Genomic DNA, 23,406 nt, shown 5'->3' on the forward strand with positions numbered 1-23,406 from the left:
AATCAGGACATGGGACAAAGGAGTCAATGGTGTAAAGGCAGGGAGACACAAAAATAGAACCATCAACATAAGATGTCTGGACTTTGCCGATGATATAGCCATCATGACAAATAACAGAAAAGAAGCCAAAGAAGCCCTAAATACACTACATGAAATCGCAGCCAGAACAGGACTACAAATTTTGTATGAAAAAATACCATACATGGACACACAATCCACAGACAGAAACCTATTGGTAACAAAGTATGGACAGATAGCATAAGTACAAAGTTTCAAATACGTAGGAGAGACTATACAGAAAACAGGTCTAAACTCGACAGCCCTTCCGCTGAGTGGCTTTCCCCTGATACACCCCCTCCCTCTCCTGTGCTCCCCTTCTCTGTCTCTGCACTCCCTCCTGCCTTGTCTTCCCTCTTCATTTCCTGCCCTGCCCGTCTCCTGCCTTTTGGCATGCCCCCTGTCCCCCCTTCTTCCTCTTCCTCCCACACCCTATCCCCCCAGCCCTTTTTTCCCTCCTCTCCAACCTCCAGTCCCCTGGCAGGACTGTACCAGCGTTTTTTATTCTTTGTGAGTGTTCCATTGTTTCCAGTGGTTTTATTTTTTTAAGTGTCTCGCTCTGTGTGATTTTTATACTGTGGCTGACTTTTAAGTTGTGTTTGACTCTTGTGATTTTAAGTGCACAGCGAATTGCCAGCTGTGTTGTTTTAACTTTATGTCGACTTCTTAACTGTCCCCCCCCCCCCTGTGCACGTCCCCATATTAATGTACACTCCTGGAAATTGAAATAAGAACACCGTGAATTCATTGTCCCAGGAAGAGGAAACTTTATTGACACATTCCTGGGGTCAGATACATCACATGATCACACTGACAGAACCACAGGCACATAGACACAGGCAACAGAGTATGCACAATGTCGGCACTAGTACAGTGTATATCCACCTTTCGCAGCAATGCAGGCTGCTATTCTCCCATGGAGACGATCGTAGAGATGCTGGATGTAGTCCTGTGGAACGGCTTGCCATGCCATTTCCACCTGGCGCTTCAGTTGGACCAGCGTTCGTGCTGTACGTGCAGACTGCGTGAGACGACGCTTCATCCAGTCCCAAACATGCTCAATGGGGGACAGATCCGGAGATATTGCTGGCCAGGGTAGTTGACTTACACCTTCTAGAGCACGTTGGGTGGCATGGGATACATGCGGACGTGCATTGTCCTGTTGGAACAGCAAGTTCCCTTGCCGGTCTAGGAATGGTAGAAGGATGGGTTCGATGACGGTTTGGATGTACCGTGCACTATTCAGTGTCCCCTCGACGATCACCAGAGGTGTACGGCCAGTGTAGGAGATCACTCCCCACACCATGATGCCGGGTATTGGCCCTGTGTGCCTCGGTCGTATGCAGTCCTGATTGTGGCGCTCACCTGCACGGCGCCAAACACGCATACGACCATCATTGGCACCAAGGCAGAAGCGACTCTCATCGCTGAAGACGCCACGTCTCCATTCGTCCCTCCATTCACGCCTGTCGCGACCGTAGCCCAGCTTCATGGAGACGGTTGCGAATAGTCCTCGCCGATACCCCAGGAGCAACAGTGTCCCTAATTTGCTGGGAAGTGGCGGTGCGGTCCCCTACGGCACTGCATAGGATCCTACGGTCTTGGCGTGCATCCGTGCATCGCTGCGGTCCGGTCCCGGGTCGACGGGCACGTGCACCTTCCGCCGACCACTGGCGACAACATCGATGTACTGTGGAGACCTCATGCCCCACGTGTTGAGCAATGCCCACTATACGCCCTCGCTCAAAGTCCATCAACTGCACATACGGTTCACGTCCACGCTGTCGCGGCATGCTACCAGTGTTAAAGACTGCGATGGAGCTCCGTATGCCACGGCAAACTGGCTGACACTGATGGCGGCGGTGCACAAATGCTGCGCAGCTAGCGCCATTCGACGGCCAACACCGCGGTTCCTGGTGTGTCCGCTGTGCCGAGCGTGTGATCATTGCTTGTACAGCCCTCTCGCAGTGTCCGGAGCAAGTATGGTGGGTCTGACACACCGGTGTCAATGTGTTCTTTTTTCCATTTCCAGGAGTGTATATCTTAACCCCATTATCTCCGTTTGATGTGTTTTTCATGTCCCCCTTTTATTACCTCCTGTTTTGTAAGCGTTCCCCTTTCATGTATGTTTTACAACAGTTTGGCTGAAGAGTGGTGGACTGTGCCACTGCCAGCACCATGGGGCAGGGGAATGATAATAGAATAAAGATAAAAAAGGAAAAAGAAAGAAACAGTTGCTCCTGACGATGACAATGGAGGCTATTGTTGAAAGCTTGAGATTTTATCCCGAATTGACACGGCAAGAAAACCAAGAATGTTTTACATGTAAGTGCTGTCACAAATGGCTTCGTTCTCAGAGATGGAAAAAGACTGCCTATATGCCTCCTTATGGGCGCTAAATTCTGTTAACTTGTCTTCACAGTCCTTAAGCAAACTTTATGTTTGCAGGGCACAATCCTCCTGTGGTCAGCGTCAAATGTTACTTCGTAATAGCTGAAAAGAAAATTGTCTTCTCTCCAGTGATTCCCATTTGCGCCACCTGATGAATGCAATCCGACTACTGAAAAGAAATACATGCCATGCCAAGTGACTCTCAGGATCAAATTAATTAATTAGCCTATCAGTTTGACATCAATGATGCATCCCTTTGTGGGTAGGATCAAGAGCTAGAGTACCAGTAATGTGGAGTGTTAATCAGGCGTTTTATCGTTGTGGCGATATTTTTAATGGAATTTATATCTCCCACCCAGAAAGGGAGAGATGACCATCGTAATAAAATCAGCTGTATTATCGAATTTATAAAGTGATACTTTGTATAAATCTAAGATTCTCAGCTTCTCTGTGCTCTTACCTTAAGAGACTTCATAAATGTTGAAGCGTTTGATTACTTTATAGAAGAGGAGGCATCCTGTTACAGAGGTAGAGCATCCTCTTAGCGTTCTGTCATGAGTCACAAATGAGTATAATATTCTAGTTCTGTGATGTAGGACGTAAGAGATATTAAGTTGAATTTTAGCGCAGATGTTTTTTACCTGATGAGAGAATACTTAGAAGAATAATGGGTGTTTCCACTGGACAATTATCCCCCCCCCCCATGTAAATTGATTGGTTGACTGCTTGACGACCTCTGAGTGTTCAGCACAGCAGGTGTTTAAGTGTTTGGATGCTGGGGGGGGGGGGGGGGAGGGGGGATGAGCATGCAGCTGCCGGTATGGCTGATAGAACTACCCAGCAGTCGGCAGACGGTACACATTCTGTGATTGCTAGTTTGTGTGATCGCTAGAATTAATTTAGTGGAAAAGCTGTGGTGGAGAAGAGTGTTTCTGTAGTCAAATAATGGTGCCTAGAAGACCTCGGATATATGTAGGCAACAGGCTACTTGTGGTAGACATTTAATTACTTGATTTGCGTAATGTTTCTGTGGGATACTCAAATCTTGAAAATGTGTTTTAACACAGATAAGGGTCATTGTAAGGTGGAGGTAAATGTTTCAAGCAATCTGTTTGACTCCTGTAAATTGTTGAACAATTAATTTGATAGGGCAGTGCAAATATATTATTTCGCGCTATTTTTGACATTGAAATTGCATCAGCTCTCCCTTTGTCCCTGGCATTAGCCGATAGGATCACAGTATTCTGAGGAGAGATGAAAACCTCTGTCTGCGTGTTTGGAGACGATGGTCACACACATGCACAACCTGGAATCAAGTCTGTAATTTCCAGAACAACAGAATGCCGCCGCTTCATGCTTCATTTGGGTCACGAGACCAAAGGAAGCTAAGGTCCAATCCATGGTCGGTGATGTTTAGTACTATGATTTGTAATTAGGATCTTGGGGGGTTTGTGAACTATGTGGCGGCGCCCAGGCGACCGGCACATGGGCACGAGGTCCCAAACGGCGGATACTATATCGCACTTCATTCTATTCCTCGGTGCTTACAGCTATTACACCATAGGAAATGGGTGTGGGGGCACAAACGTGAGCTCTACCTAAGTGAGGTATCTCTGTCTCCCACAAACTCGTTATATAAAATATACTTCAATATATCATTGACATTGATTTGAATTTCGTACTGTGAGATCTTTCCTTTCCAGTATAGAGTGAGTCTTTTTACCACCATTTTTTTTTCTGGGCGAAGTGGGGAGGGAGGAGGGAGACGAGGAGAGTGGGACGTCCCATGGTTGTGCACTGTGTACTATCTCAGTCGATCTCTGCATATCATCATAAACACAAAAATTTTCCATTAAGGCAACACATCCAATCTGCAGCAGTGTAATTGTGTAATTAGGACATGTAGTTGGTGCATGAGATCTTTTGCCGCCAAATAACGAGAGTCATCCCCTGAACATTGAATTTTATAAATAAACGGTGTATCCTTTGCCACATATTGACATGGACTTTAATTTCTTAACACGAGATCCTTCCTCTCCAACACATACTGAGTCCTTTTCCCACCAATTTGCAGATGGGTAGGGGAGGGGGAGTGAGTGATGCAAGGTGAGGTCCTGGGGAGGTTACCAGAGGGCGAGGGGATAATTAATTTATCGATGTAATTAATTAGTCAATTAATTTGTTGTCAAAAGTGCTGCAGGGTTTCTGGGGCAGAGGAAGACTGGGGACTTCCCAGAGGGTGAGATATGCCAATGGAACAACTGATTTACGCCAATGGAAAGAGCTTCACAAATTGAGCAAGTCAACGTGTTGGTCCACCTCTGGTGCTTATGCAAGAAGTTATTCAGTTTGGCATTGATTGATAGAGTTGTTGCATGCCCCGCTGAGGGATATCGTGCAAAATTCTGTAGAATTGGCATGTGAGATCGTCAGAGTCTCTAGTTGGTTGGAGGGCTCCAAAGTTCTCATTTGGGGAGAGATTTGGTGACCTTGCTGTCCAAAGTAAGGTTTGGCAGGCACGAAGACAAGCAGTAGAAACTCTCGCCGTGTGCGGGTGGGCATTATCTTGCTGAAATGTAAGTCCAGGGAACAAAACGGGGCATAGAATATAGTCGATGTACTGCGGTGCTGTAAGGCTGCCACAGATGACAACCAAAGGTAAGAACTTTCAGCATTGCAGCGCGTCAGCAATCGTAATTATCTGAATAAATTATGAATAATCCGCCTCGATTGCGGAAATTCCCGGTGTTTACCCAGGTTTCAACGTGGATAACCACGCCTTCTTCAGAACAAAATAAAAAACAGCTTGCCTAAATGGGCATGGTCAATTTCTAAAATGAACACCCACAACGGCAGGTCCCCATAAAATTTATTAACATTACACGGTACATCCGTACCAAGTCAATAACACTACTTAACTGTGTGTGCTGCTTCGCCCCAGCCAACGTGCGATGGGTCACAGGCTCTCCACTGCACTAAGGCCTCGCCGGCTGTTCCCCTGAGCGACTGTCGACAATCTCTGCGCGTGCGCGCGGCTAAGAAACGCACTTCTTATGCATAGAAACGGGATACAACAGTTAACATGAATCGGCGCCTAAGTAACTACAAAAAGTTGTCTCCCAAATAGTATGTGATACAAGCATTGATGCGTAAATTACGACATATTAATTCTCGACCAACATTGCGCACAGGTCGTGCATCAGCCACTAACTAATATGGAGGCATTAAAATTAGGTAAAAATTACAACTAACATACAGAAATGGCTATGGATGAGGACATAGTAAAGTGCAATCGGTTCCAAACCATACTACATGCGGGAACCATTAAGTTGTAACTCACAGAGCAAACGGTCTGCAAAACTTGACACCTTAACGGATAATGGTGTGGGAGCGGGGAGGGGGGGGGGGGCGGTGGAAAGAAAATCACAAATGTTGTTAACGGATAAAACGACACCAGACTCTCCAGATATTAGAGGATAATTTACGTTATTATAAAAGACTATCGCATGATGAAATTGATGAGCTAATGATGTTGCTACGGATTGTCCTGAAATATAATTATTTTACCTTTAATGATAGAATGTATTCGCAACCGTTTGGATTGGCCATGGGAAGCCCCCTTGCTGGGATTTTATCTGAAATTTTCTTGAACTCCTTAGAGTTAGATTTCTTTGCCAGTGGTAGAGAGATTTTCAGTAAAATAAAATTTTATACAAGGTACGTTGACGACTTTTTATTTGTCATTAACGGTACTCAGAATGATGTAGACCGTATTTTTTCTATCTTTAGTGAGTTTCATGATAACATCAGGTTTACACTTGAGAGGGAATCCTTGACGAGGTCCTTGAACTATTTGGATCTCACGTTGACGGTGGTGGATAGCCATATTGAGTTTAATATATACCGGAAAGACACGTACTCTGATAACATCATTTCTGCAGATTCGGCGCATCCGCATGCCCATAAGATGGCCTTCTTCCATTCGAATATACATCGAGCTACAGCTATCCCTCTGTCACCGGAGGCGTTAGAGACCGAATTGGTCACACTGGAAGCTATCGCTAGAAATAATGGTTATAGTTCACAATTGGTAAGACGTTTGTACAACAAGAAAATAAATAAAAATAATGGTACGGCTTCCACATTAGGGGATTTAGTAAATGACATACCGATGGCAATAGTATCTATCCCTTTTGTAGGTAATGTAAGTTACAAATTAGGGCGTTTGCTTAGAGCCTATAACTTTAGGGTAGCCTTTTCTACCAACAACAATCTGCACAAGAATTAAATCCACTCGTTGCAGATCACAAGTGACAAACTTTCTCAGTCTGGTGTGTATAAAGTTACTTGCGGTGACTGTCCGAAATTTTATAGCGGTCAAACAGGCCGAGCTCTCATGACTAGATATAAAGAACACATCCCCACCAGAAGCGGTGATGGCACGAGGGGTTCCACTTACGCAGAACACCTTATACAAATGGCTCATGCGCCAAGTCCTCCGTCTAATATAGAGTTGCTTCATGCTGAAATTAAGGGCTTAAAATTGGACATCTTAGAGGAAATGCATATTTTTAAACACCTGCAGTATGCCAAAGTCGATGTCGTCAACTATCAGCTACAATTAAAAAACAGAAATTTCTTTGAAGGTTTCGGTCCCTTACTTAATTCTTTTCATTAAACAACATGGCGTGTAAGTTGGCTGATGCATGCACAGGTTGTTGATTGTTAACGGATGATAACGATGCCCCTCCCCCTCTCTTTCTTGGCACCTTTCCCTTTCTGTGAATTGACGGTTTGGTTAGCCAAGATGAACGCCTTTCGGTCATCGTAAGTTCATATCGCTGCACGCTTTTAAGACGTATTGCATCTTCGTTGGCTTCTATATTTATAAGATCGTGGAGCCAAGATATGTCCTAAATCTTTTATGTTTTTTGATTACGGCCTGCTCAGCCACTTAGCATTTTGGCGATGTAGCGACAGTGATGGTTTCTGTTAGCAGAAATTGTGTGGTTTTATCCGTTAACAACATTTGAGATTTTCTTTCCACCGCCCCCCCCCCCCCTCCCCGCTCCCACACCATTATCCGTTAAGGTGTCAAGTTTTGCAGACCGTTTGCTCTGTGAGTTACAACTTAATGGTTCCCGCATGTAGTATGGTTTGGAACCGATTGCACTTTACTATGTCCTTATCCATAGCCATTTCTGTATGTTAGTTGTAATTTTTACCTAATTTTAATGCCTCCATATTAGTTAGTGGCTGATGCACGATCTGTGCGCAATGTTGGTCGAGAATTAATATGTCGTAATTTACGCATCAATGCTTGTATCACATACTATTTGGGCGACAACTTTTTGTAGTTACTTAGGCCCCGAATCATGTTAACTGTTGTATCCCGTTTCTATGCATAAGAAGTGCGTTTCTTAGCCGCGCGCACGCGCAGAGATTGTCGACAGTCGCTCAGGGGAACAGCCGGCGAGGCCTTAGTGCAGTGGAGAGCCTGTGACCCATCGCACGTTGGCTGGGGCGAAGCAGCACACACAGTTAAGTAGTGTTATTGACTTGGTACGGATGTACCGTGTAATGTTAATAAATTTTATGGGGACCTGCCGTTGTGGGTGTTCATTTTAGACATTGACCATGCCCATTTAGGCAAGCTGTTTTTTATTTTGTTCTGAAGAAGGCGTGGTTATCCAAGTTGAAACCTGGGTAAACACCGGGAATTTCCGCAATCGAGGCGGATTATTCATAATTTATTTACAACCAAAGGTGTCCTGCTATGAAAAGAAATGCACATAGACCACCACTATGTTTGCCGGGCTACAAGGCAGGTGAATGTCAGGTTGGTATATGACTATCTGGGGCATCTCTAGACACATCTTTGCTGTTCCTTGTGGTTCAGTTCGAATGGGGACTGAAGACAGTTCTACTCCAGTCAGTGAGATTCCAGGCCGAATGTTCCTGCAGAACGGGCTTGTTGATGTACCGAGATCAATGGTAGTTGGCACAAAGGTTGCCGTGAACCCTCTTTGAGCCACCTTTGTAGTCACTGAAGCACCAGCTGCACGTCGCATCGATGATAATGAAGAATGCGGGGTTCTGAGTACGTCTTTGACGATAGCTCGGCCCTTATGGACTATCGTTTCTCTAGGTCAGGGATGCCATGGCATGCCACACTCACACGTGCAGAGACAAGGCCCAGCCTGTCTTGTCTTTGCTCGGACCTTCTCGGAAGTTTCCGGAACAGCGCGAAATTTCATTGACCATTGCGCTGTGGCAGTTTTCAGTCGCGACAACTCTGAGTTCGGCAGATCGTGGCATCACCGCTGTTTACCCTTCACCATTTGTTCGTGGTATGAAGGACGTTCACAGGTCCAGTGGGTGCTTCCACAAAAGAGGCAGTCTAGCGATCTGTCGAAGCCCTTAAAAGGAATGCCATTCATGGAATAGAGGGATGAGAATTGTCAATTCACGTAAACCACGGGTACTGCATATAGAAAACGACATTACACTGCCATGCAGAAAGAATTTAAAGCTTTAGTTGAGAGTGGAAGAGGAAAAATTACAATGATCGATACATAGGATTCATTAGTCTGTACATCAAGAAACAATTTGTGCTAAACTTGTAGGCATGGAACACATGAAGAAATTGGTGGTACGAATATTAAAATTTTTCGAGTAGTACGCATTATCAGTTGCAACATTTGTCAATGGAACTGAAGGAACAATGTGGAGGCTTCATATATTACTGTAAAGTAGGTTGGTTAAGTCAGGGGGCATTCCTGACACGATTTTTTGATTTAAAACTAGCTGTTATTGAATTTATGAAGGAAAAAGGAATGAAGGAACGAAAATTAGAAAATCGGAAATGTACTGCAGATTTCACTTTTCAAGGGGACTTAACTGCACGCTGCCCACAGTAAGACATTTCATGGGGATGCATTTAAAAAGAAAATAGCGTTGAAGAAGGGACATATTCTGACAAATACAGTCAATTTCCCTAGGCTCACTGCCATTAAAGAAAACTTGAAGTCTGAATAATTCATTGCAGCAAGGATAGTTCTGTAAAGGTTGTGAGGAGGCCGTCAATCTTACATTTGTTTTAGCAATGTTTTGAAGAGCGTTTGCCATTTCATTTGAAAGCGCCCTTGTGCATATGCAGATGTAACTGACTGATCTTCAAGGTAATTCCAGTTACAATGACAATTTTTTTAAATTAAAACCATCCAGGACTTCTGCATTGCTTTCCTCAGGTATAATTCCCAATCTCCATATTCAGGCTGTAAAAGTGCAATAATATTTCGCTCAACGTATTTGTGTAAAAGACCTTTCTTCTATTGTGAAATTAAATAAGTCATGATTATGTGGCAACTTATAGTGAAACTGTGAAATTGTCTGTATCTGTCCGTATGTCAACAATATGTACCACATAAAAATTATATTAAGTCTTCAGCAGATCAAAGTTAATTAAATAATACTGAAAATTTGTTTTCTCTGTAATATATGTTGTTGAGCAACGTGAAATATAAAATCTAGTTGTATTCGTATGCAGTCGCAGTTACCCCCTCTTCCCCCTCGTTGCGCTCAGACAGCGTGGAGTGGCAGTGGGGGGGGGGGGGGGGGGCGAAGAAACGTGCAGCGAGTCTGGGCGCTTCTGTACTCATGCCCAGGCATGGCCAATAAGCCGAACGTTTTGTCGCCCATACTCTAGGTCTATCGCTTCCTTCTTGATGTTGTGTTTACCTGTGGTTGACCCATTTTTGGCAACAATGTAGAATAGAGGTATCGTTCCTATTCAAATGTCGAGCAATTCGCCGATTACTCCAACAAGTTTCTGTGAGTCCAGTTACACTTCCTGTCTCAAATACTGATATCTGTGTATATTGTGAATAAGCCTTTCTTTAAGGCATAGCTACTGTCCAACTGAGTCCCTGGGATGAAATTCGCAAAGACATTATGCACTAGTATCGATATATCCCTTGTTTTCTATGCTTGTCCGCTACACAGTGAAACTGCACTGCAGTGTCACGCATTATTCCAACGGCTACCAAAGTTTATGGTTTCACATTTAATGCAGATACCTGTACAAATATCAGTGTGTGACCAACTTGCATAACTCCTCTATAGTGTGTGGTTTTCCTTTCTCTCTCTCTCTTCTTTTTCTTCTTCTTCTTAGAGATTATTATTACAGGAATTAGAGATTATTTTTAGTTCCTGTTTGTTTTGTTTTTGAAGATTTGTGATCTTTTCGATGTTACTTAACGGTTACTGCTGAGTAGTTGGTTCTGATACGAGCAAACCAGTGGCATCTTCACATGTGGTTACTCGTACTCCTGGTACTTGGGCTATGCGTGGCTCTTTTTAAAAAGAATAGCTCGATGTAGTCACAGAGTCGTGCTGCACACGCCCGCTTTCATGCCCCGCAGCTGATTCACCTGTAGCTGTGATCTAGGCGTCAAATAGTGCATTGTCTAGAACTGAGAGTCAATAAAATACACAGAAATGTAAAATAAAAGATAAAAGAATAATTTAATAAAAACGGTTCTATTCTGATGTCTGTAGTTGATGAAGATGATACAGAATTATGTTGAATAATATTTATACAAGAAAGGACATCTCAAACTATCGGGAAGTGGCTCTACGATTTTCACTTAAAGTACAGACAGAAAATACCCTTACCAAATGTAATCAAGTTACGATTAGAGCGTTACGAGAAGGGTTGCAAAATCCCCAGACTAGATAGTCATCAAAGACTCGCGAAAACTAAGTCCATATCGTGATGACAATAAACAAAAGATTCTCCCGTTCAAAACAGTTCAGAGTTCAATATGATGATTCAAAAATTAACACAAACGATTCGAATCTAACTATTCTCAGTGCCGTAAATTAAGTGGCAAAAATTAGCATCCCACTCTGGAGCACATTTTGATCTCTCGAAATACACACATCAAAAAAAAGATTTGCATCACCCCAGTTCCCATAATTCCTGAAGACAGACATTGACTGTAGATATTGTATCACCGACACGATCCCTTTGACTATTGACAGGTGTCACTGAACCCGCCCAAAGATGTGAACAACCATGCGTGAGCAGCGCCTATTAGACAGAGGAGGTCCGACAGCCAATCAGTTCCAGTCATTCCAGCAGGAAGGAAGTACACGGCTCGTGTTGTCTGTACGGTCAATACCGCGGTTCGATCGCTTCCACGTTGTTACCTTGTGCCAGGAAGGGCTCTCAACAAGGGAAGTGTCCACGCGTCTTGGAGAAAACCAAAGCGATGTTGTTCGAACGTGGAGGAGATACAGAGAAACTGGAAGTGTCGATGATATGCTTCGCTCAGGCCGCCCAAGGGTTACAACTTCAGTGGATGACCGCTACCTACGGATTATGGCTCGGAGGAACCCTGACAGCAACGCCACCATGTTGAATTATGCTTTTCGTGCAGCCACAGGACGTCGTGTTACGATCAAATGGTGGGCAATAAGCTGCATGATCCGCAACTTCACTCCCGACGTCAGCGGCGAGGTCCATCTTTGCAACCACGACAGCATGCAGTGGGGCACAGTTGGGCCAAACAACATGCCGAATGAACCGCTCAGGGTTGGCATCACGTTGTCTTCACCCATGAGTATAGCATAAGCCTTCAACCAAACAATCGTCGGGGACGTATTTGGAGGCAATCCGGTCAGGCCGAACGCCTTAGATACATTGCCCAGCGAGTGCAGCAAGGTTCCCTGCAATTTGGGGTGGCATTATGTGGGGCCGCTGGTGGTCTTTGAAGGCTCCGTAACGGCTCTACGATACGTGAAAGCCATACTCTGATCGATAGTGCAACCATAGCGACAGCATATTTGCGAGGCATTCGTCTTCATGCACCCCCATTGTGCACTTCTTCCGGATGACTTCCTCCAGGACAACAACATCGCTCGACTAGAGTGGCCAGCATGTTATCCAGACATGAACCCTATCGAACGTGCCTGGGATGGATTGAACAGGGCTGTTTATGTTGATCTCTATTCCAGTTTTCTGTACAGGTTCCGGAACTCTCGGAACCGAGGTGATGCAAAACTTTTTTTGATGTGTGTATAAGGTCCGTTCTATAGTTATTCTAGCAGGCGTTCACCGCCCAGAAACAATCACCTGTACGACTGAATCGCGCACCTTACTGTAGACAGGTTTGTATTCTTCCAGATCTCGCCACCAGGTGTACAGAATCGCTCCCTGGAACTCTCAGTCTGCACTTGGCTCCAGAAGCGTTCTGCCAGTGTCCAACTCTCATGATTTGATTCAACGTGACCACTTTCTCTAACTAATATATTACAACAGTGTTTAAATAAGGAAATGTTATGAGCGTTTACAGATATAGATAATAGTTGGTTTATAAATAAACAAGTATTCTTGTGAAAGTGTGCTTACGTTAAATGACTACAGCTTACACTAAAATATTATTTATACAATTATTTATGCATTCTTGACAGAGACGTCTTGTGGTTGTCTTTTCATCTGTGGTGTTCGTTTTAAATTAGCACAGTTATTTAATAGCCTTTGGAACCAACATTTAAGTAACGTTACTGGCACAATAGTATACTGTTCGCTGAATGACAACTCAAGTATGAATTAATATGAGTTATTCGTGCTGTATTCATTAGCTGTGTAGATTTGGAGAATAAGATGTTCCGATAAACATTTGCGCACAATGAGAAAGATATAAAAGACATCGTAAATCAATAAATAAAATAGATAGAGATACATAGCTTTCAGGGACGATAGCTATAGTGCAATGCTTTCATCAGAGATATTGTATGCTGAAATCGCATGAAACGGTTAAAAGTTGATTCAGAGGTTCATTGTGAAAATATTTAGTCGCTGTAAATCATTAACTTTTGTTGTTTTAAAGATAACTGGAACCCTGTTGTGTCATTGGATGCGCCCCATTTTTCTGAGATTTCAGAAGTATTCGGATTCGCTTTAATATGTCACTACACTGTCGAAGTTCAGAGAACTCTAACTTAGCTCTCTTTACGATCGTCTCAACGTCCGCCATCGCTGGGAGCACATTCTGCACAAAGGCACTATGAGCATCTGCCAGTCACGTTCTCAAGCCTGTATTTTCCCTTTTCCGGCCATGTGGTCATTCCGCGCAACAAATTCATCGTATCTCCTACCAAATCTAAGCGCCCATACGCGTTACATATGCGTAACATTACATTTTGTACTCCATGTGGTGCTATTGAGTTCATATGTAATTTCATTACATAGATTTTTCGCGTGTATTTATCGAACGATAATCAAAATTGATTTTTAATTCTCTTCAATAGCTGCTCTTTCCGAAGCTATATATATTTACCACGTCCCCCAAGTCAATTCCCCTCTGTCTACTTATCCTTTGTCTAAAGTTGTAGTTGAGGCGAGGTCACTTCACTGAATCGTTCTGCTTTCAGTGGTATCATTATTCAGATAAACTGCCAGCAGCAGATAATATATTTGGTATATTTATTTCTTTGCATTCATATTACAGCAAGTATAAGATAGATGTGAACTGCTGAGAAGTTTTAGGCATGTGTTGATCCTGAATGTGTTATGAAAGACTGTTACGATTAATTCTTCTTATAAGTAAGTGTTAGGCTGTAGAGTTTGGAGTGTAGATTTTCATTGTATGCACACTTTCTATAATAGAGACAATAGACCTTCAGACTGTGTTAACAAGTTTGGATGTATTGGTTCTAGTCATGCATTACTTAAACTCACGTTCACTATCCTATATATTTATAGATACCATGATGATATTCCCATCGGCAAAAAATTCACAATCAGCTGACACCGTGGGGGGTCACAAAGGAAAAAGAGACTGCATGGAGAACGAAGCACCAATATATCCTTATCAGTGCAACTCACAGTTTCAAGATTAAACGAACAAAATACAAATTGGAATTGAATCAGTAAACAGTGTTATGTAACCAAAAATGATGGGAAGTGAACTGCTGATATTAAGCAACATTGTAAAAACTTACACCTCCTGCAGATCAGCAAAGTCTGCCAAATAGCTCCAGACAGCAGTCAGGCTCTAATTGAGCCAATGGTCTGTGCCCGAATTAAAAAAAAAATTGCTTTCTTCTGCACAACTTCCAGTCTTGTGGAAATTCAACATAAATAGGACGACTCCGAGCGATTGCTGATGTGAAGGACGAGAAAGATAACAAACTTTACGTACAAATTTTTGTAGACAAGACACACATTTTACCATAATGAGATTGGCACTGGGCTGGAGTAGTGTTAGCCTGATTGGTCGACTCGTGCATGCCGTGCGCTAGGTGGGGCTACAACAATCTCATTGCATAAACCAAATTTGTGGAGTGAAATGGAACCAACGCTGCCATGCTGGCCGAGCGGCATCGCAGTTTCACAAATCGCAATGGAGCTACGTAACTAGAACATCGTTGAGAATGTTTTGAAGGAGAGAAATGTGTGTGCAAAGTTTGTCCCGCACGCCTTGACTCCCAAACAAAAACAATGTCATGTGGACGCTGTGGTGCGGCGGGTGGATTTAAAATATATTCGTCGCTGTTTTTAAAAGAGCCTGAAAACTAGCTTTGCGGTCAGCCAGAAAGGGATGGAGAACATACTGAACATAATTTCCAGTCTGCAAGTCCACATTTTTCTTGTACTCACTGAAAGAAAATATTCCTACTTGCTGTTTACTCAGCTGGATCAGGAGCTATGACAGTAACTAAAAGTTTTGAGTTCTAACTGATTAACATATTCAGTAAAAGTTCAATCGCACAAACGAGGTAATATTCCTGATAATGATAATAATAATAATAATCCCCGTAAAGGCCCGGGAAAAGAATAGGCCTCCGGTATGTTCTGCCAGTCGTAAAAGGCGACGAAAAGAACAAACCACTAATAGGGCTAACTCCCCTTTTAGTGTGATTAGTTGGTTCAGGACACAACTAAAGAAGCCTCGGACAAGCGCCGTCATGGTCGGGGACGACGCTTGAACCCTATGCCCGCCCACAATGGTAACGACACTGCTAGCCAACTGGAAAATGATTTAAATCCAAATAGAGGTGTTTTGCAGGATATGCTTCCTGCAACCACCCTAGAAGGAAAACAAAGACAGAGGATGAGATGGTCTGATGAAGTTAATCGACACCTCATGTTCTGTTATAACCAAGCAACAAACCTAGGAACCAACACAACTGGATACAGGTCACAAGTATACACAACATTTATTACCAGATACTCAGAATTAAAATGTTTAACAGAACAACGACTATCTGATCAGAGCCGTGGAATAATAAAAAATAACAGGATACCTCAGTCAGAATTAGAAAACATCAAACAACAAGTACAACAAATACTGGAACAAAATAATGTGCAATCAGAAGAAGAAGAAAATACAGTAATGGACTCAAACATCCTAGAGCAAACAAACAAAGAACAACACACATCAATTAAACAATCAGAGGAAAACGAAATCTTAAGACTGCCACCAGAACAAGTACAAATAGAACATGAAGTGACACACATGTTAGATATAGAAGAAAAATTTCAGCTGACATATATAGAATACAAAGACACAAATACAGACAGACCATTCTTGCATAGACCGCCAAATAACCCACAAGTCGAAACAACAATAAAAACTATCAACACAATCATACACAACAAAACAAATGACAACACAACTATGGAAGATTTACAACTACTGGTTTATATAGGAGCACTCACTACACTAAATATACACACTAGGCAGAGATCAGAACCAACCAACACACAGAAGAAACCCACAAAACCAGCATGGCAACACAGGCTACAGATCAGAATACAAAAACTGAGAAAAGACATTGGACAGCTAACACAATTTATATGACATCAAATGTCAGAAAAAAACGAAAAAGGTTAGGTAAAATCTCACAACAAGAAGTGATAGAGCAATTAGATGAAAAGAAGCAGAAATTACAAGCATTGGCCAAACGACTTAGAAGATACAAAAAAGGTGAAAATAGAAGGAAACAAAACCAAACATTCAACACAAACCAAAAGAAATTTTACCAGACAACAGATAACACACATATTAAAATAGACAATCCACCAAACATAACAGACATGGAACACTTCTGGAGCAACATATGGTAAAACCCGCTGCAACATAACAGGCATGCACGGTGGATAGAAGCAGAAACAGACACATACAAGATGATACCACAAATGCCTGAAGTGATAATTTTGCAACATGAAGTCACCAAAGCAATTAATTCTACTCACAATTGGAAAGCCCCTGGAAAAGATAAAATAGCAAATTTCTGGCTAAAGAAGTTCACCTCAACACATTCACATCTAACTAAATTATTTAACAGTTACATTGCAGACCCATACACATTCCCTGATACACTTACACATAGAATAACTTATATGAAACTTAAAGATCAAGCAGACACAGAAAACCCAGCTAAATACCGCCCCATAACATGCCTACCAACAATATACAAAATATTAACTTCAGTCATTACACAGAAATTAATGACACATACAACACAGAACAAAATTATAAATGAAGAACAAAAAGGCTGTTGCAAAGGAGCATGAGGATGTAAATAGCAACTGATAACAGATGCAGAGGTGACATATCAAGCTAAAACTAAACAAAGGTCGCTACACTACGCATACATTGATTGCCGAAAAGCTTTTGATAGTGTACCCCACTCATGGTTACTACAAATATTGGAAATATACAAAGTAGATCCTAAACTGATACAGTTCCTAAACATAGTAATGAAAAATTGGAAAACCACACTTAATATCCAAACAAATTCAAATAATATCACATCACAGCCAATACAGATTAAGCGTGGAATATACCAAGGAGACTCATTAATTCCTTTCTGGTTCTGCCTTGCTCTGAACCCACTATCCAACTTGCTAAATAATACAAATTATGGATACAATATTACAGGAACATACCAACACAAAACACACATTTGGTACACATGGATGATCGAAAACTACTAAGTATTCAGCAATGATATAAATATGGCTTTTGGAACAGAAAAATGTAAGAAAAATAGCATAGTCAAGGGAAAACACACTAAACAAAAAGATTACATATTGGATAACCACAGCGACTGCATAGAAGCGATGGAAAATACAGATGCCTATAAATATCTAGGATACAGACAAAAACTAGGAATAGATAATACAAATATTAAAGAAGAACTATAAGAAAAATATAGACAAAGGCTAACAAAAATACTGAAAACAGAACTGACAGCATGAAACAAGACAAAAGCTATAAATACTTATGCTATACCAATATTGACCTACTCATTTGGAGTAGTGAAATGGAGTAACACAGACCTAGGAGCACTCAATACACTTACACGATCACAATGCCACAAATATAGAATACATCACATACATTCAGCAACAGAAAGATTCACATTAAGCAAAAAGGAAGGAGGAAGGGGATTTATCGACATAAAAAACCTACATTATGGACAGGTAGACAATTTAAGAAAATTCTTTCTAGAACGAGCAGAAACTAGCAAAATATACAAAGCAATCACTCATGTAAATACATCGGCTACACCACTGCAATTTCATAACCACTTCTACAACCCTTTAGATCACATAACATCAACAGATACGAAGAAAGTAAATAGGAAAAAGAAAATACTACACCCGTATCGTCTAACACAGCCACACATCGATCAAGACGCATCCAACACATGGCTAAGAAAAGGCAATATATACAGTGAGGCGGAAGGATTCATGATTGCAATACAGGATCAAACAATAAACACCAGATATTACAGCAAGCATATTATTAAAGATCCCAATACCACAACAGATAAATGCAGACTTGGCAAACAACAAATGGAAACAATAGATCACATCACAAGCGGACGTACAATGCTAGCAAATACAGAATACCCCAGAAGACATGACAATGTAGCAAAAATAATACATCAACAGCTTGCCTTACAACATAAACATATAAATCAACACGTTCCCACATACAAGTATGCACCACAAAATGTACTGGAGAGTGATGAATACAAATTATACTGGCACAGAACCATTATAACAGATAAAACAACACCACATAACAAACCTGACATCATACTCACCAATAAAAAGAAGAAATTAACACAACTAATCGAAATATCCATACCCAATACAACAAATATACAAAAGGAAACAGGAGAAATAATTGAAAAATACATCCAACTGGCTGAGAAAGTCAAGGATATGTGGCATCAGGATAAAGTTGACATTATACCAATTATACTATCAACTACAGGAGTCATATCACACAATATCCACCAGTACATCAATGCAATACAACTACATCCAAACTTATATATACAACTACAGAAATCCGTAATTATTGAAACATGTTCAATTACTCGAAAGTTCCTAAATGCAACATAACATATACCGTACAGTTAAAAGGAAGTCACGCTTGATCAAGGTCCGCGTCACTTTCTACTTCTGACCAGACATAACGTCTGAGATAAGAAAGAAATAATAATAATAATAATAATAATGTCCCTATGAGAAACAGCGCTATTAGTAGTTCAGAGGCGACCTCTACAGTCAGTTCCAAGTTAAATGGTCTATCGCCTTGACTTCTAATCATCAAAGTTAATTGCTCGCCACAAAAATGGAAAATAATCTCATCACTTGCCACGCGGTTTTGTCAGCATTGCGGGTGGCACACGAACAGTTACTTCCGTGAAATCTAAACGATGCGGGACGGTGTACAGTCCTCGCGACTTCACTTCCTGTTCGTGCCAGAAACGCGTTTCGTACCTGCCTAGCTGTGATGTCATCCGAGGCACAGCGGAAGCAGGCGTTTGACTGACGCTGACAGATTGGTAGCTCTGAGCCAAGTGTATCTCTTCTCGCTGCCTTCTCTGGCCGTATTTTTGCATGGGCGCAGCGGACCGCCGAACAGAACATCTATCTATAGCCCTAGGCAGAAGTGACAGCATCTAAATGGCCCCTACCTCGGGCACGTATTAATTGAGATCTCTGGTTCAAAATGGTTCAAATTGCTCTGAGCACTATGGGACTAACTTCTCAGGTCATCAGTCCCCTAGAACTTAGAACTACTTAAACCTAACTAACCTAAGGACATCACACACACCCATTCCCAAGACAGGATTCGAACCTGCGACCGTAGCGGTAGCGCTTTTCCATACTGTAGCGCCTAGAACCGCTCGGCCACACCGGCCGGCAGATCTCTGGTATGTAACGATCTGCAATCTTTGTAATTTTTTTTAAAAAAATAAAGTTAAGTTTGTTTTAGTTACAGAAAAAGTTTTAGCTCAGTACCTCCCGCCGGAGGTTCGAGTCCTCCCTCGGGCATGGGTGTGTGTTATTCTTAGCTTAAGTTAGTTTAAGTAGTGTGTAAGTCTAGGGACCGATGACCTCAGCAGTTTGGTCTGAACATTGTCATTTGTACTTTCAGAACGAAACCATTGGTAGAACAAGACCTCAGAACTACCTCTTTAAGAGTCCTTGCATTGATTGTTATTTACACTAAAGTCTTGAAACTTGGTACAGCTGTGTTTTTTAATCAATGTAATGAAATGCTGTAAATAGAACTTTCTATAACAATTACAAATAATACTTAATCTATTACGAATAAGGACGTTTTTGTTCCAAATTTAGTTTTTAGTAAATTGCTTAAAAACTATTAGAGGTAGCTTAATGGAGTCACATAGTTAACGTTTTTATATCAAACTGAAGTTACACACGAATTTCCATCGTTCTGACAAGGGAAGGCTCAAAAATGGCTCTGAGCACTATGGGACTTAACATCTGAGGTCATCAGTCTCCTAGAAACAACTACTTAAACCTAACTAACCTATGGACATCACACACATCCATGCCCGAGGCAAGATTCAAACGTGCGACCGTAGACTGAAGCGCCTAGAACCGCTCGGCCATACCGGCCGGCTGACAAGGGAAGGCCATGACGCTAGGACCACAGATTAACTTCAAAATTTGTACATCTTTAGTAGGCTACTAAAACAACGTAATGTGCTAGTAGTAAGGTGCCCTATCTGACAATTCCCAGAAAATAGCAAGATAAGTTTTGGGCAGATCTCATGTGGCTTGTGTATATGCGTGTGGGTACCGGACGTTAGAATTCATGCTGGTTACTTCGTGACACGAACGTGTATGAGGTGGCAGTTCAACTCATGCTCGAACTAAATTATAAATCTATTTTTTCATCACTGGTTATATTATTTAATTTATACGACAGTTGAAAGATAATAAGATGAAAAAAACCGTGTAGTTGCATAGTTTCAATTTATGTTTTCCATGTCTGTATGACAAATACCATTCTTTAACGTGTGATGTCGATAGCACATCCGACGAGTAATTGTACATTGCTTTTGTGGTCTGGCACATTGTCACTTACTATATTACCGTTTTTGGATAACGTCATTCGCATCATTATTTATCGAGGCTTGACTTGCGCTTCCCAAGCCTGTCCATCGTCCTTGAAAATTTAATTACAAATAGTAAATACGGACCTAGCACAAAATGACAAAGTGCAGAATGGATCTCTATGGTTCGCCAATACCGAAGAAGGTGCGAATGACAAAGGCGGTAGTGAAGGCAGTGCTCACCGCCTCATTATGATGCTCACGGCATTATCCAGAGGGAATTTTTTTCCCACCGCCACCACTCTATGTATTATTTGAGTTTCAGTGATCGGCTGTGCTAGAGGTTTCTCAGAGTATTCGTTGGCAGTAGTGGAAGATGGGTTTTTCCCTCGCAAAACTACAATGCGGCTGCGCACACCGCTGCAGTTGTAGTGCAGTTTGTTTCGAAAAAAAAGACGACTTCCCGCAAATTAAAATTTACGTGAAGGAATAACGCTTTAACGACGCAAGTGACATTCAATCCAATGTGACGCACGAGTTGAAGATCCCAAAAAAGTACTTTCGTGATGGTTTCACCTGGTTGTACCAACGTGCTGTGCGCTGTACTCAAGTCGAAGGAGACTATGTATATCACATGAGCATTAAAACCACCATCTTAATTTTTCTCTACTTCTTATTAATCCAGTCATTCACTGTGTTCACTTTTGACTAAAGAGAATAAAGCAAAGAATCAATCCAAACCTCTCTGAACAAGATCCTTCTAACAGCTTCCTCTTGTCCACTGTCAGAAAAGCTTCGCAAGACAGGTTCGTGAAATTAATCGTTTTTTTTCGTGTGTTTGATAAAATTCTTAGACAAAGATAGAGGCCAACTGGGAGGCGACATAATGTGTAACATTTTCCGGTGTGATGGTCTCCACCAATCTATACCATAAACCAACTTCGCAATAGTGAAACGTGTCACTTCTCATTTATACCTGTTGCTTTTTAACCCCTTAGGAGAAAGAGTACAGAAAACGTAGTGAAATAGTGCTCATATCCACACCTGGTCTTAAAAATTCAACTTCTACTGTGCACCGAATTAACGCAAATCCTTGGTTCGGTCAGTAATTTTGAGCAGCGCGTTTAGGCAGAAGTAAAGTGAAAGTCACCAACGATCGCCGTCTGTGGAAGAGTCGAGGCAGTCATATGGCTGACCAATCGCATCTTGTGAAAGAACGAATGAGAAACGATGACGCACTTATGCGAGTTCGTGGGAGCTACCTATGGGGCAATCAGCACACTGCAGACTAATGACGTTCATAAGCGTTCCCGGAACAAAACGGTCACTCTGAAAAAGCGTTGTATGCATACTGGGACAAAAGGACGAAGTCATGTTCCAGTTGTACGTTTTATCGTTCTTATGAATAATGATGCGACCCATCGTCTTATGATATATAGTGTATTATGAAAGCAATCATGGTGCCTTCATATTTCGTAGATAGTATATCATGACTACATTTACGTGTGTCCCTTAATTTCTACCACCAAAATGGATCCCATTTGTATGAAAAGTATTCTTTGATGTAGAAGAAACTATCATTCGACTTCCCAGTTTTAAAGTCATTGGCAAACGATGCCAGAAAGACAGTGAAGTTTTATTTTATTTCACTGCTATGATTAATCCTGTTCATGAACGTGTTAAATACCAGACTGATTTCAGTATTCTTCACGACAGGGCAGTAGTAATTGTCTAAAGAATTAAACCGCACACCGAGTGAGGTAGCTAAGGCAGTGCTCAAGCACAATGGGTTCACATTCTGGAGGGCGACGGTTCATATCCCCGCCCGGCCATTCGGATTTAGGTTTTCCGTTATTTTTCTAAATCGCTCCAGGCAATGCCGGAGTAGTTCTTTTGAGAAGAGTGCGGCCTAGTTCCTCCCCTGACGTTTCGTAATCCGAGATTGTGCTCCATCACTAAGGACCGAGCTCTCGACGGGACGTTAAACCCCCAGTCTTCCTTCCCATAATTCCTTCAAGCCGCAGTAAAACCAGGAATTCACGTTAAACTTTTGAATATCACACAAAAGTGTACATTTGCATGGGCACGTAAATAGATGTGTCAAAGATGTTTGAGTTTATGGGTTGAAACACAGTGTCCGTCCAAAATGTTCCGAGATTGATTTTATTCCTGTCGTATAACCAACGTCAGAGCATTAACTACGGTGGAAACTTGAAATAACAGCTTTAAACAACAGACGTGCACTCGATCAGTCTGTTGTGAGCAGGTAGTGTTAAGCAGCGGACGTTTTGCCTTAATAGGTCAACGCTGCTTTTTCACAGATCGCAGTGGAGCAACGTACCTAAATCAAGTGCTCAAGACAATCCTGACAATGTTTTGAAGTAAAGTACTTGCTATGTTTGTCCTATACACCTTGACTCCGGAACAAAAGCAACGATATGTGTACGCCTAACACGAACTGATTGGAATGCAAAACGTGGCAATTGTTGTTGTTGTGGTCTTCAGTCCTGAGACTGGTTTGATGCAGCTCTCCATGCTACTCTATCTTGTGCAAGC

The sequence above is a fragment of the Schistocerca gregaria genome, chromosome 6 (assembly GCF_023897955.1).
Source record: "Schistocerca gregaria isolate iqSchGreg1 chromosome 6, iqSchGreg1.2, whole genome shotgun sequence".
NCBI classification, from domain to species: Eukaryota; Metazoa; Arthropoda; class Insecta; order Orthoptera; family Acrididae; genus Schistocerca; species Schistocerca gregaria.